The sequence below is a fragment of the Rutidosis leptorrhynchoides genome, chromosome 5 (assembly GCF_046630445.1).
Source record: "Rutidosis leptorrhynchoides isolate AG116_Rl617_1_P2 chromosome 5, CSIRO_AGI_Rlap_v1, whole genome shotgun sequence".
Classification (NCBI taxonomy): domain Eukaryota; kingdom Viridiplantae; phylum Streptophyta; class Magnoliopsida; order Asterales; family Asteraceae; genus Rutidosis; species Rutidosis leptorrhynchoides.
In genome coordinates, this window is record NC_092337.1 from 212,459,598 (window position 1) to 212,472,369 (window position 12,772).

Here is a 12,772-nt window from a genome sequence, read left to right on the forward strand (position 1 = left end):
CGAGAATATAGAGATTATTATGAGACTTTAGAAATGGACCCATAAAGTCAATACCCCAAATGTCAAATACTTCACATACTTGAATGACATTTTGTGGCATTTCATCACGTTGACTTATTTTTCCGATCCTTTGACAAGCATAACAGGATTTGCAAAGAAGGTGCGTCTTTGTAAATTGTAGGCCAATAGAATCCAGCATCATAAACTTTTCTTGCTGTTAGTTGATGCCCATAATGCCCTCCTGTTGGTCCTGTGTGACAATGGTTTAAGATTTTACTAGCTTCATCTCCGAATACACATCGGTGTATTATTCCATCTGGACAACTTTTAAACAGATGTGGATCTTCCCAGAAATAGTGTTTTATATCACTAAAGAATTTCTTTCGTTTTTGGTACGATAATCCTTTTTCAAGGAATCCACATACTAAGTAGTTTGCATAGTCTGCAAACCATGGTATTTCATTATAATCTATCTTCAATAGATATTCATCAGGAAAGTTGTCTTGTATGGTCGATTCATTTAGAACTTCTAATTCGGGATTTTCAAGACGAGAAAGATGATCAGCGGCGAGATTTTCTGCTCCTCTTTTATCTCGGATTTCAATATCAAACTCTTGTAAGAGTAAGATCCAACGGATTAATCGTGGTTTAGCATCTTGTTTCGAAAATAAGTATCTAAGAGTAGAATGGTCGGTATAGACCGTCGTTTTTGCTAGAACGAGATATGATCGAAATTTGTCAAAAGCAAAGACAATAGCAAGGAGTTCTTTTTCAGTAGTTGTATAATTTGTTTGTGCTCCTTGTAACGTCTTACTAGCGTAATAAATAGGTTGAAATCGTTTTTCAATCCTTTGTCCTAAAACAGCTCCCATTGCAAAATCACTTGCATCGTACATAAGTTCAAACGGTAGATTCCAATTTGGTGTTATCATGATCGGCGCATTAGTGAGTTTCTCTTTAAGAATATTAAAAGATTTGATACATTCATCTGAAAAGATGAATGGAGCATCCTTTTCTAGGAGTTTATTCATAGGAGTGGCAATTTTAGAAAAATCTTTTATAAAACGTCGGTAAAAACCGGCATACCCTAGAAAACTCCTAACTCCTCTAACATTGGTGGGATGTGAAAGTTTAGCAATTACATCTACTTTAGCTCTATCCACTTCAATTCCTTCCTTTGAGATTTTTTGACCAAGAACGATGCCTTCTTTAACCATGAAATGGCATTTCTCCCAATTAAGAACTAGATTTGATTGTTCGCATCTAATAAGCATTCGTTCAAGATTAACTAGACATGTTTCAAATGTATCACTGAAGACTGAAAAGTCATCCATGAAAACTTCCATGCATTCTTCTATCATGTCGTGAAAAATCGTCATCATGCACCTTTGAAAGGTTGCAGGGGCGTTGCAAAGTCCAAATGGCATGCGTTTGTAAGCAAAAGTACCATAAGGGCACGTGAATGTGGTTTTCTCTTGATCTTCGGGTGCTATTGGAATTTGAAAATATCCGGAAAATCCATCTACAAAACAATAGTAACTGTTTCCGGCTAACCTTTCCAACATTTGATCAATGAAAGGTAAGGGAAAGTGATCTTTTCTGGTGGCGTCATTTAATTTTCTATAATCAATACAAACACGCCATCCTGTTACAGTCCTAGTAGGAATAAGCTCATTTTTCTCATTTGTAATGACAGTCATGCCACCCTTCTTAGGTACGCATTAAACTAGGCTTACCCATGGACTATCAGAAATTGGATAAATTAAACCTGCATCAAGCAGTTTAATAATTTCTTTCTTAACTACATCTTGCATATTAGGATTTAGTCTTCGTTGGCGTTGCACATACGTTTTATGACCTTCTTCTATAAGAATTTTATGTGTGCAATACGAAGGACTTATTCCTTTTATATCATGAATCTTCCATGCAATAGCTGGTTTATGAGCTTTTAACACAGAAATGAGTTGTGATTTTTCATTTTCAGTAAGAGAAGACGATATTATTACAGGTAATTCAGATTCAACATGTAAATAAGCGTATTCTAAATGGTTTGGAAGTGGCTTTAACTCTAATGTCGGAGGTTCTTCTATCGATGATTTATATCGATATCTGTCTTCTTCTTTTAGCATTTGAACTTCTTCTGTTATTGGTTCATATCCATTAGCTATTAGTGTAGCTAACATTTCAGTTTCATCAATTGGTTCAGTTCCTTCTCCTAAAGAACATTCTCCTATTCCTTGTAATTCTGGAAATTCTTCTAACAATTCTGCATGTGAATCTATAGTTTGAATATAATAACATGTATCATCTGCAGATTGCGGTTGTTGCATTGCTCTATCAACTGAAAAGGTAACACTCTCATCCTCTATACTTAGGGTCAGTTTCTTACCAAACACGTCTATCATTGCTTTAGCCGTGTTTAAGAATGGTCTTCCTAATATTAGAGGAACTTGAGAATCTTCTTCCATGTCTAGAACAACAAAATCTACTGGAAATACTAAAGTACCAACTTTAACTAGCATGTTCTCCATTATCCCTCTAGGATATTTTATTGATCGATCGGCTAGTTGTATACTTATTCTTGTTGGTTTTAATTCTCCAAGGTCTAGTTTAGTGTATAGTGAATACGGCATTAGATTTATACTAGCACCTAAGTCTGCCAATGCTTCTATTGAACTAAGACTACCCAGAAAACATGGAATTGTGAAACTTCCTGGATCTGATAATTTTTCTTGTATCTTATTCAACAGCACTGCTGAACAATTAGCATTCATAGTAACGGCCGAGAGTTCTTCCATTTTCTTTCTATTCGTGATTAGATCTTTCAAGAATTTAGCATATCTAGGCATTCCTGAAATTACATCAATGAAAGGAAGATTTACATTTATCTGTTTAAACATATCTAAGAATTTGGATTGCTCGGCTTCAAGTCTTTCTTTTTTCATTTTACTCGGGTAAGGAAGTGGTGGTTGGTATGGTTTAACATAAGGTTTAGCCTTAACTGTGTTATCTTCATTAACCTTTTCAACTACCGGTTCTTTTTCCTTATCTTGTTCAGGTTGTGGTTATTGTGGAGTAGGAATAGCTTCATCAGAAATTACAGGTATTTCAGGTGGTTTAAGTGTTGTACCACTTCTTGTGGTAATGGCTTTAGCTGTTTCATTCCGGGGGTTAGCATTTGTATCACTAGGTAGACTTCTCGGTTTTCTTTCACCTATTAACCTTGCTAGGTTACTTACTTCTTGTTCCAAGTTTTGAATAGAAGCTTGTTGATTTCTAAATGCTTGAGCATTTTGTTCATTGGTTTGTTTTTGAGATGTGAAAAACTGTGTTTGAGATTCAACTAGCTTCGTCATCATATCTTCTAAATTCGGCTTTTTATCATCGGTTTGTTGTGGTTTATTTTGAAAATTAGGTCTTTGCTGGTTGTAAGTATTATTGGATACTTGTTGATTGCTAGGACCTTGTTGGTTGTTGTATGGAACATTTCGGTTATAATTCTGGTTTTGATTGTAAATTGGTCTTGGCGGTTGATAATTATTCTGATAATTATTTCCAGGCCTTTGGTTTAGATATGAAATATTCTCTCTTTGTTCCATTGTTAGTTCAATACTGAGACAATCTTTTGTCAAATGTGGTCCTCCACACTGCTCACAACTAATTCGTATTGAGTGTATATCCTTAGTCATCGTTTCCATTCGTCTCTCGACAGCATCTATCTTTGCTGAAATGGAATCTAAGTCATGGCTAGAATCGACTCTAGCTGCTTTAGATGATCTAACGATATCTTTTTCTTGGTGCCACTCATGTAAGTGGGAAGCAGTGTTATCAATAATTTTATGAGCATCAGTTTCGGTTTTCTTCATAATGGAACCACCAGCTGCTATGTCGATGTCCTTCCTTGTAGTGATGTCGCATCCTTGGTAGAATATTTGTACTATTTGACAGGTGTCTAAACCATGTTGCGAACATCCTCTTAATAACTTTCCAAATCTTGTCCACGCCTCATATAGAGTTTCATTTGGTTTCTGTGTGACCGTAACAATTTCTCCTTGAAGTCTTACGGCTTTAGATGCCGGAAAGAATTGTTTAAGAAATTTTTCAACTAAAACGTCCCATGTATCAATCGCCCCTTCAGGTAACGATTCCAACCAATCTTTGGCTTCTCGCTTTAAAGTCCAGGGAAATAACATGAGATATATCTGTTCATCCTCCACTTCTCTTATTTTAAATAGTGTGCAGATCCTATTAAAGGTACGAAGATGTTCATTTGGATCTTCCTTCGGCGCACCACTAAATTGGCATTGATTAGTCACCATGTGTAGAATTTGTCCTTTGATTTCATAATCTGGCGCATTAATGTCTGGATGAGTAATTGCGTGACCTTGGCCAGTGCGTTTAGCTCGCATTCGGTCTTCCATACTTAAAGGTTCCAGATTCTCCATGATTGAATTTGTTGAATCTGAATCACTAGAGGATTCTGATTTAATGGTTCGTTCCTCAACATTCTCTCTTTGAATGATTGGTGGTTTCGGAGGAATAATTAATGGTTCAGGATCTATGAATTGTCCCTGAATATTCTCCGGATTCTCAATTGTGAGGTCGGGTTCAAAAAATGGATTATCGGAAATTTGAATTGGAGTACTTGGTCGATTGGATGACGATTCTAAAGAAAAATCAATGGCGGTAATATTAGCTAGATGTCTTGATCGAGTTACAGGTGGTGAACGTACAAAAAGTGGTGAACGTCTTGCTCGGTGCATTCACTGAATATCCTATTAGTTTTTAAAAGGAAAGAAAAATTATATAAGTTATCCAATTAATAGACTTTTCTGATTTTGCTCACGTTTCGAATAGCCAAAAGATGCAGCAGAGGGGCAGGATTCGTTTGGTCTCAATATAATTGAGTACTGTTTGGCTCCAATAACTCGGTCCACGTACAAATCCAACTATTACTACGAACCAACAAATTTTGATGTCTATCAATTTAACCACTTAAAATAAATTTTCGTAATTTTAAGAAATTTTAGATAAGAAGTAGAATAAAAATCTATGTCCTAAAACTAGAATGGCGAGAAATAAGAAAGAAAAAGAGCGCGTCGAAAAAGGTCGAAAAAGAAAAGGGTTGAAAAATAAAAGGCGTCGAAAAATAAGAAAGAAAAAAAATGACTTATAGAACTTTAAAACACTCGACTAACCCAACCTTATTACTATCACTAACTTAAAATTAAAATTGCAAATTGAGATTACTAATTGGAGTGATAATTGATACATAGGTAAAAGGCGTCGAAAAATTAAAAATAAGAAAGTAGTGCGTTAAAACTTAAAAAGGAACTAAAAACTAAAAAATTAAAAGTTGCGTCTAAAAATATTAAAGCTTACAAGTAAAACTATATCCCAAATGGCAATAACTTAAAAAGGTACTAAAACTTAAAAAGGCGTCGCAAAATTCTAGAGCACCTAAATCTTAGTCTAAAGAGAAAGCACTTAAGGGATTTTACGGAAAAGCCTAAAAATCTAGAAATAAAAATAATTATGGCAAAAACTATAACTTAAAACTAAATATGAGCGAAAAATACAAAAAATTACGCTAAAACAATTAAAAAAATACAAAATATAAAAATATACTAAAAGTTGTAAAAAGTACAATTTTTATAAAAATATTATTTTTATATTATTTTATAAAAGCCTTAATTTTTATATATATTAAAACTAATTATAATTAATTATACTAATTAAATTATAACTTAAACTAATTAATATTAATTAAAAACTTAAACTAAATTATAATAATAATAAAACTAATTAGGGTTAAAATAATAATAATAATTAATTACTCCGTATTAAATGCAGATTAGGGTTCTGGAAATGCGTGTCAGGGTGGCTCCACGAGTCGCGGTGAACCCAGTTCAAAAGCCCCGCAAGTCGCGGAGGTTGCAGGTCCAAAAGAGACAGGTCAAGTTTCGGCAGGTTCAGTTTTTATTATATTTTTTTTATATTTTTCTGTTTTTTTAATTTTCTGTTTTAATAATTAACTAAAATATTTATATAAATTAAATAAAAACTTATGTTTTAAAAAACTAAAATAAAAATAGAAATACTTTATAATTTTATAAAAATCTTAAAAATAGATTTATATATATATTTTTTTTCGTTTTTTTCGGTTTTTTTATATGTTTTAAATAAAAACAAAATATTTAAATAAGACTTATATTTTTATAAAAAAAATAAAGAAACTTTATAAAACTTAAATATTTAACAAACTCTTAAAAATATTTATATTTTTGTTTTTTTTTTATGTTTTCGAATATTTAAAACATATTTTTACAAAAGCGTATTTTTTATAAAAGTAAACTAAAAATAATTTTTTTTATATTAGCGTTGCGCTTCCGGCTTTTAAGCAAGAAATCGATTCCCCGGCAGCGGCGCCAAAAATACTTGATGTTATGCGAGGTGCATATGAAATAGTACAATATTTTACAAGAAAAAAACTATTAAATATGATACAATTTTACACAAGATATTTATTTATTTATAGAACGGATATAACTAAACCTTGCTACAACACTTATAGGCAGTGTACCTAATCATACAGTAGTGTAGTTTTTAGTAAGTCCGGTTCGTTCCACATGGAATTCTTTAAACAAAGCTTAACGCTATATTAGTTTTAATTTTATAAAAATATAAATATATATAAGTAATATTATTATTATAAAGGGGGTTTTTAGCGTTTAATGACCGGTTTGTCGATTTTAAAACTTTAGTCGCAGTTAAAACCTAATGTAAAATATTAAATAAATAAAAGACTTAATTTAAAGCGTAAAGTAAATAACGATAATGAAATTGCGATAAATAAAAGTGCGATAAAATAAAATTACGATAATTAAAGAGTACGAAAATTAAAAGTGCAATTAAATACAAAGACAATAAATAAAAGTGCAATTAAATACAATAACAATAAATAAAAGTGCAATAATTAGAAGTGCAATTAAATATGAAAATAAAGGAATTATGCTTATTTAAACTTCCGTAATCATGATGTTTGACGTGTTGATTTTAGTTTATTCCCATGGGTTAATTGTTCTTTGTCCTGGATTATTTAATATGTCCATAAGGATTTGTCCATAATAGTCCATTAGTCATAAATATAAAGAGCGAAAGCCTTCGTCAAATTATTCTTATTCCCGAATTGTAACAAGGTTTTAATACTTTGTTTAATGAATACACCAGGTTATCGACTGCGTGTAAACCAAGGTTTTACTACTTTGTTAACAATTACACCAATTACCCTTGAATGTAATTCACCCCTGTTTCAACAAGTCTATTAACTATTAATCCAGTTCCGTGTCCGGTAAAATGAATAATTATTGGTATTTATAGATATCCCGCCCACCGTACCCAGTCAAGCGTATGTGGTTATATATAAGTACGTCAAATTATAAGTTTGTATATTAAATTAACAAGGTATTGTTTAGTTAATATAAAACCCATTAATAGCCCATAGTCTAATTTCCACAAGTGTCGTTCTTTTATCCAAACCCCAATTATGGTACAAAGCCCAATTACCAAATTTTAATATTTTTAGCCCAACATCATGATTACTTCGGTATTAAATAAGCATAATAATAACTTAGCTACGAGACATTAAATTAAAAAGGTTGAACATAAGTTACAATGATTAAAAATAGCGTAGCGTTACACGGACAGAATTTCGACTTACACCCTTACAACATTCGCTAACATACCCTTATTATTAGAATTAAAATTAAAATTAAAATTAAAATTAAAATTAAAATTATAATATATATATAATACGTTTTATGAGAGAAGAAAAAAAAGGATATATAAAACGTCGAATTGCGCTGGCTTTTATAGGCATTTTTGTCCAGGGAGGCTCCGCGAGTCGCGGCATTTTTGCTCTTCAAACTCCGCAAGTCGCGGAGTTCGCAAAACCAGCTCACACAAGTTTGGATCCTAGTCTGCCGACGGTTTTAATATATAAATATAATATGTATATAATTTATATTATTAATTATATATTATATTAAATTTATATACATAGTTAACTTGTAATTTTTAGTCCGTTGCGTCGAGCGTTGAGAGTTGACTCTGGTCCCGGTTCCGGATTTTCGAACGTCCTTGCGTACAATTTAATATCTTGTACTTTGCATTTTGAATCTTGTACTCTTGTAATTTTGAGACGTTTCTTATCAATAATTGGAACCTCTTTGATTGTATTTTGTACTTTTGAGCTTTTTGGTCGTTTGCGTCTTCAATTCGTCGAATCTGTCTTTTGTCTTCACCTTTTATTATTTAAACGAATATCACTTGTAAATAGAACAATTGCAACTAAAAGCTTGTCTTTCTTGAGGGATAATGCTATGAAATATATGTTCGTTTTTAGCATTATCATATATATATATATATATATATATATATATATATATATATATATATATATATATATAATAGAGATATAGATATTATGAATAAATAGTAGTGGGTTTAAAATATGGAAAGTTGGGGTTGAGTAGTAATGAAATTCGGATTAGAATAAAGACATGTGGAGCCTTTCAATAAAACTAAACATGTATATTTACCATTATAGTTGGAGATGAGTTGGCATGGATTAAGATAGCTATATAAAACCCAAGGTAGAAATATATATTACAATATATCTGTGTTAGTGGAGGTGAAAGGAAATGAGAACAGTTGTTCAATCATATATCACGGATATTTCATTTTTACAAAGGAAGTGACAAGATAAGGTTATGTTGTTATATGTATCTTTCATGATACAGGAAAAGTGAATAATACATTTACTAATTCATATTAAATAAAAATGTAGTAATCATCCATATATCTATATACCTAATGTACATGTGTATATATATGCATTTAAATATATATTTATCTATTTACAATTAGTTGTTCGTGAATCGTCGGGAATGGTCGAAGGTCAAATGAATGCACGTAAATAGTTCAAAATTTTGAAGACTCAACATTACAAACTTTGCTTATCGTATCGAAATCATAAAAAGATTAAGTTTAAATTTAGTCAGAAATTCCCGGGTCGTCACAGTACCTACCCGTTAAAGAAATTTCGTCCCGAAATTTGAGTGGGATAGTCATGGCTAACAATAAAAATGTTTTCATGACGAATATGAGTTGATAAATAGAGTTTTATCATCATTGAGTAATATGGATAAAACAATTCGATTATTCGAAGAGCATGAATGAAGCTATCACAAAAGAGTGAAATGAATAATTGCATGTTCGTCTTAACTGGTGACGTAGTCACGGTTGATTTTCAAAATTTAAGGATTTAGAGAAAATCTTTGTAATATGATTTGGTTCTTCGGTAATTAAATAAATTAGGATCTTCTTTGGTTAAATGCGATAATCTGTTTTGATTGCTTTGTCGGATATTTCACTATAAATCCACCCATTCGTTTCCTTATTTCCACCGCTCCTACCTTCTATTCTTTCCCCATTTCTATTTCGGAGCTTTATTCTTTTGTTTTCTCTTCTTGCTATTAAGTACCGCAAGTAATGGTTCAGAATTCGTAGGTATGAAGTTTGGAATGAACATAGCTAATGTCCTGAGAGAAAAATTGTAATAGTAAGATCTTGATTGGTTTAATTACCAGAAAATTCGAAAAAGATAGAACTATCAAGAAATTATGTTCTTGATATGTTTGGAGATTAAGTAGAATGTAAGAGTCGTGTAACATGGCACCTGATGACATTATGGTCTGTGAATCATCAAGTTTCATTAGAAACTCAGCATGACTTACTGTAATATAATCACGTTGATCAAGTGTCATTATATTATACTAACTCATGCATCAGTTCCCAACACTACTTCAAAAAAACATTCATAGTTTAAACTCGAAAGTTTACAGAATATAGAAACTAATAGTTTCTTATATGATGTAACACTGATAGCGCAAAAAGATAAATGATTTCAGATAAGATTAGTTATGAAAATATATTCAGAAATATCGAGGATATTTATAATTAAAGATACGATGATATCTTAGAATTTCTAATATCGAAGGATGATGAAGAAGATTTATCCGTAAGGGTTTAGATTCAGAAGCAAGGTGTTCGCTAAAGATTTCATCAGATACAGAATCATCAGGATTCTTTATGTACAAGTTTAGTCCTTGTGATTTGTTCAGAGTCTCCTTCATGGTTTGCTCAATTCATTTTTCAATATCCAAATCTTTGAGCTTTTTCAACACACCATTCTTTATCATCAAACTTTTGACTATTACGATTGTCTACAGTTTCTACTGCTTCATTCAGCTTTTTCATAGTTCAGAGTATTGATTTGCAGACTGGGTGCTTTCAGAATTTCAGAATGAAAGATCATAATTCTAAGAGATAAATGTTATACATATAACTGTTGATGTATATATGCGGTGAGTTTTCAAAGTACTGATTGCTGATTTCCGATAATTGGTATGTTACTTCTCATTACAAGATGCGGATGAGAATATGATAGGGTTTCAATGAATAAATATAATGATTTATCATAGAGATTTAAGCCGAGAAGCAACGAGGTTGCTGGTACGTCTGCTGGTAATATGGTGGAATATAAAAGGTTCCCTGGTAACAATAAAAGAGCATGCATATATATATATATATCAAGGTTATAATAAGGTTGTTTTGAAAGAAAAGTCGAAGTTGACTTGTTGGAGCTGTGAAAAAATTTGCTATTTTGAAAAAGAATTGAAATGTTATTTTCGGTAATAGCAATGTCAAAGGAGCTTGTACAGATACGTGTTAAACGTTTACTCAGTTTTCGAGTGTTTTCTAGTGCATAACTATATGCATCAATCTTTTCTTCCGTAGATGAAGTGCGGTTGGTTCATCCTCTCGATTGAGGTGTTTTCAAGAATCATGAAAGGTTTGAACACAGATTGTAATCATCAAGATGCAAATGAGGTTTAAGATGAAATCAAGTGGCAAACTTGAAGAATTGTTTAGTTTCATATGTTATAATCAATATTTTAATTCATTTTAATTGTCCAATCTTGGTAGTCCACAGTTAGCAGTCCACAGTCACTAATTCAATAATTCATATATAGTTTATAATATTCTAATTAATTAATATGTATCGTGACCCGTGTACATGTCTCAGACTCGATCACAACTCAAATTATATATATTATTTGAGAATCAACCTCAACCCTGTATAGCTAACTCAATCATTACTGCATATAGAGTGTCTATGGTTATTCTAAATAATATATATAGATGCGTCGATATGATATGTCAAAACCTTGTATACGTGTCCTGATATTTAAATGCGTAAATAACAATATTTAAATGACGAGAAATAAAGTGCGTAAAATAAATAACAGAAATTAAATGACAATAAACAAAATTGCGAGAATTAAATTGCGATAAAATAAATTGCGATAAATAAAATGTAATCAGTTAGCTAGGAACAGTTAGCTAGGAACAGTTAGCGTGGATTCTTAACAAAATTTCTCATAGTTAATTTGTTTGTTTCTAACAAATTTTATTTTGTCCAATGTTTTCTTCATTATGCCACTTGTTGGATTCTGATAAGTCAAAATCCAAATATGAAATTGAATGACAATGGTTATTCTGTGGTGAACAGATTCGTATATCTGTGGATGTAAGTAGGATAGTAAATGACTGTTGAATCAGATTTGAAGAATGTACAGTGTAACTTATTAATGTGAAATCTAAATATTTCTAGGGTATTACCTACCCGTTAAAATATTCTTACCATTAACAGTTTGTACAAAAGAATTTTTGATTACAATCTTTATGAAAACATATATACATATATATTTTCTTCAGATATAATCGTGGATTTAATGAGTTAATATGATATTAATCTCATTTGATTTATCGTTAGAACTAGAACAGATAATCTCTAAAACATTAGAAATTATATAATCGTTACGTAGAATGAAGATAATTGATGTAGAATGATTCGTAGAACGATAATTATACTCGAGGTACAAAATGAGATGTTGAGGCATGTGGTGTTGAAACTTAGGTTGTTGGTGGTACTGGTGCTGTTACTGATGGTACTGTTGGTGCCGATGATGTTGCTGAAGCTGGTAAATTTTGCACCATATTCTCCAAATTGATTACACGAGCGCGAAGTTCGTTGACTTTTTCTATTATTCTGGGATGATTGTCGGTCAGAACGAGCGGATGAATAAGGTTTAGAATCTGAGTTATGATATAGTCATGGTGAGATACTCTGAGAGAGAAATTGGTGTTTCGAACAGGTTCGTCGGTAAGTGTTTCAGGTTCTTCGCCAAGAGGTGAATTTGGTTAATGGAAAGGATCGACTTCTTTGTGTCTCCATTGATTAAGTCGACTATGAACCCATCCGATGAATTGGGAATGGATGACTGGTTGATTCATTCCGGTTATACTGCTTTCGGAGCTCGAGTGAAAATCCATGTCGAAATAGCTGTCGGAATAACTATCGGAATAGCTATCGGAATCTGAGGGACTCGAACTGGTTGAAGGATTCATCTCGTATGATCAGATGAAGGATTTTCGATAAGAAATAGATTATAGGATGTAGATTAGTACCCTGCAATACATAATTTACATATGCATATATAATACCAAAATCCCATAAATTAAGAGGAATCTACAGAATATGTTAGGCAAAGTTTACAGTAACAGATATGCTAAGATATGAATTAGCAGATACGCTAAGATATGAATTTTGTCTGTACACTATTCATGCAATCCAGGCAGTAAGATA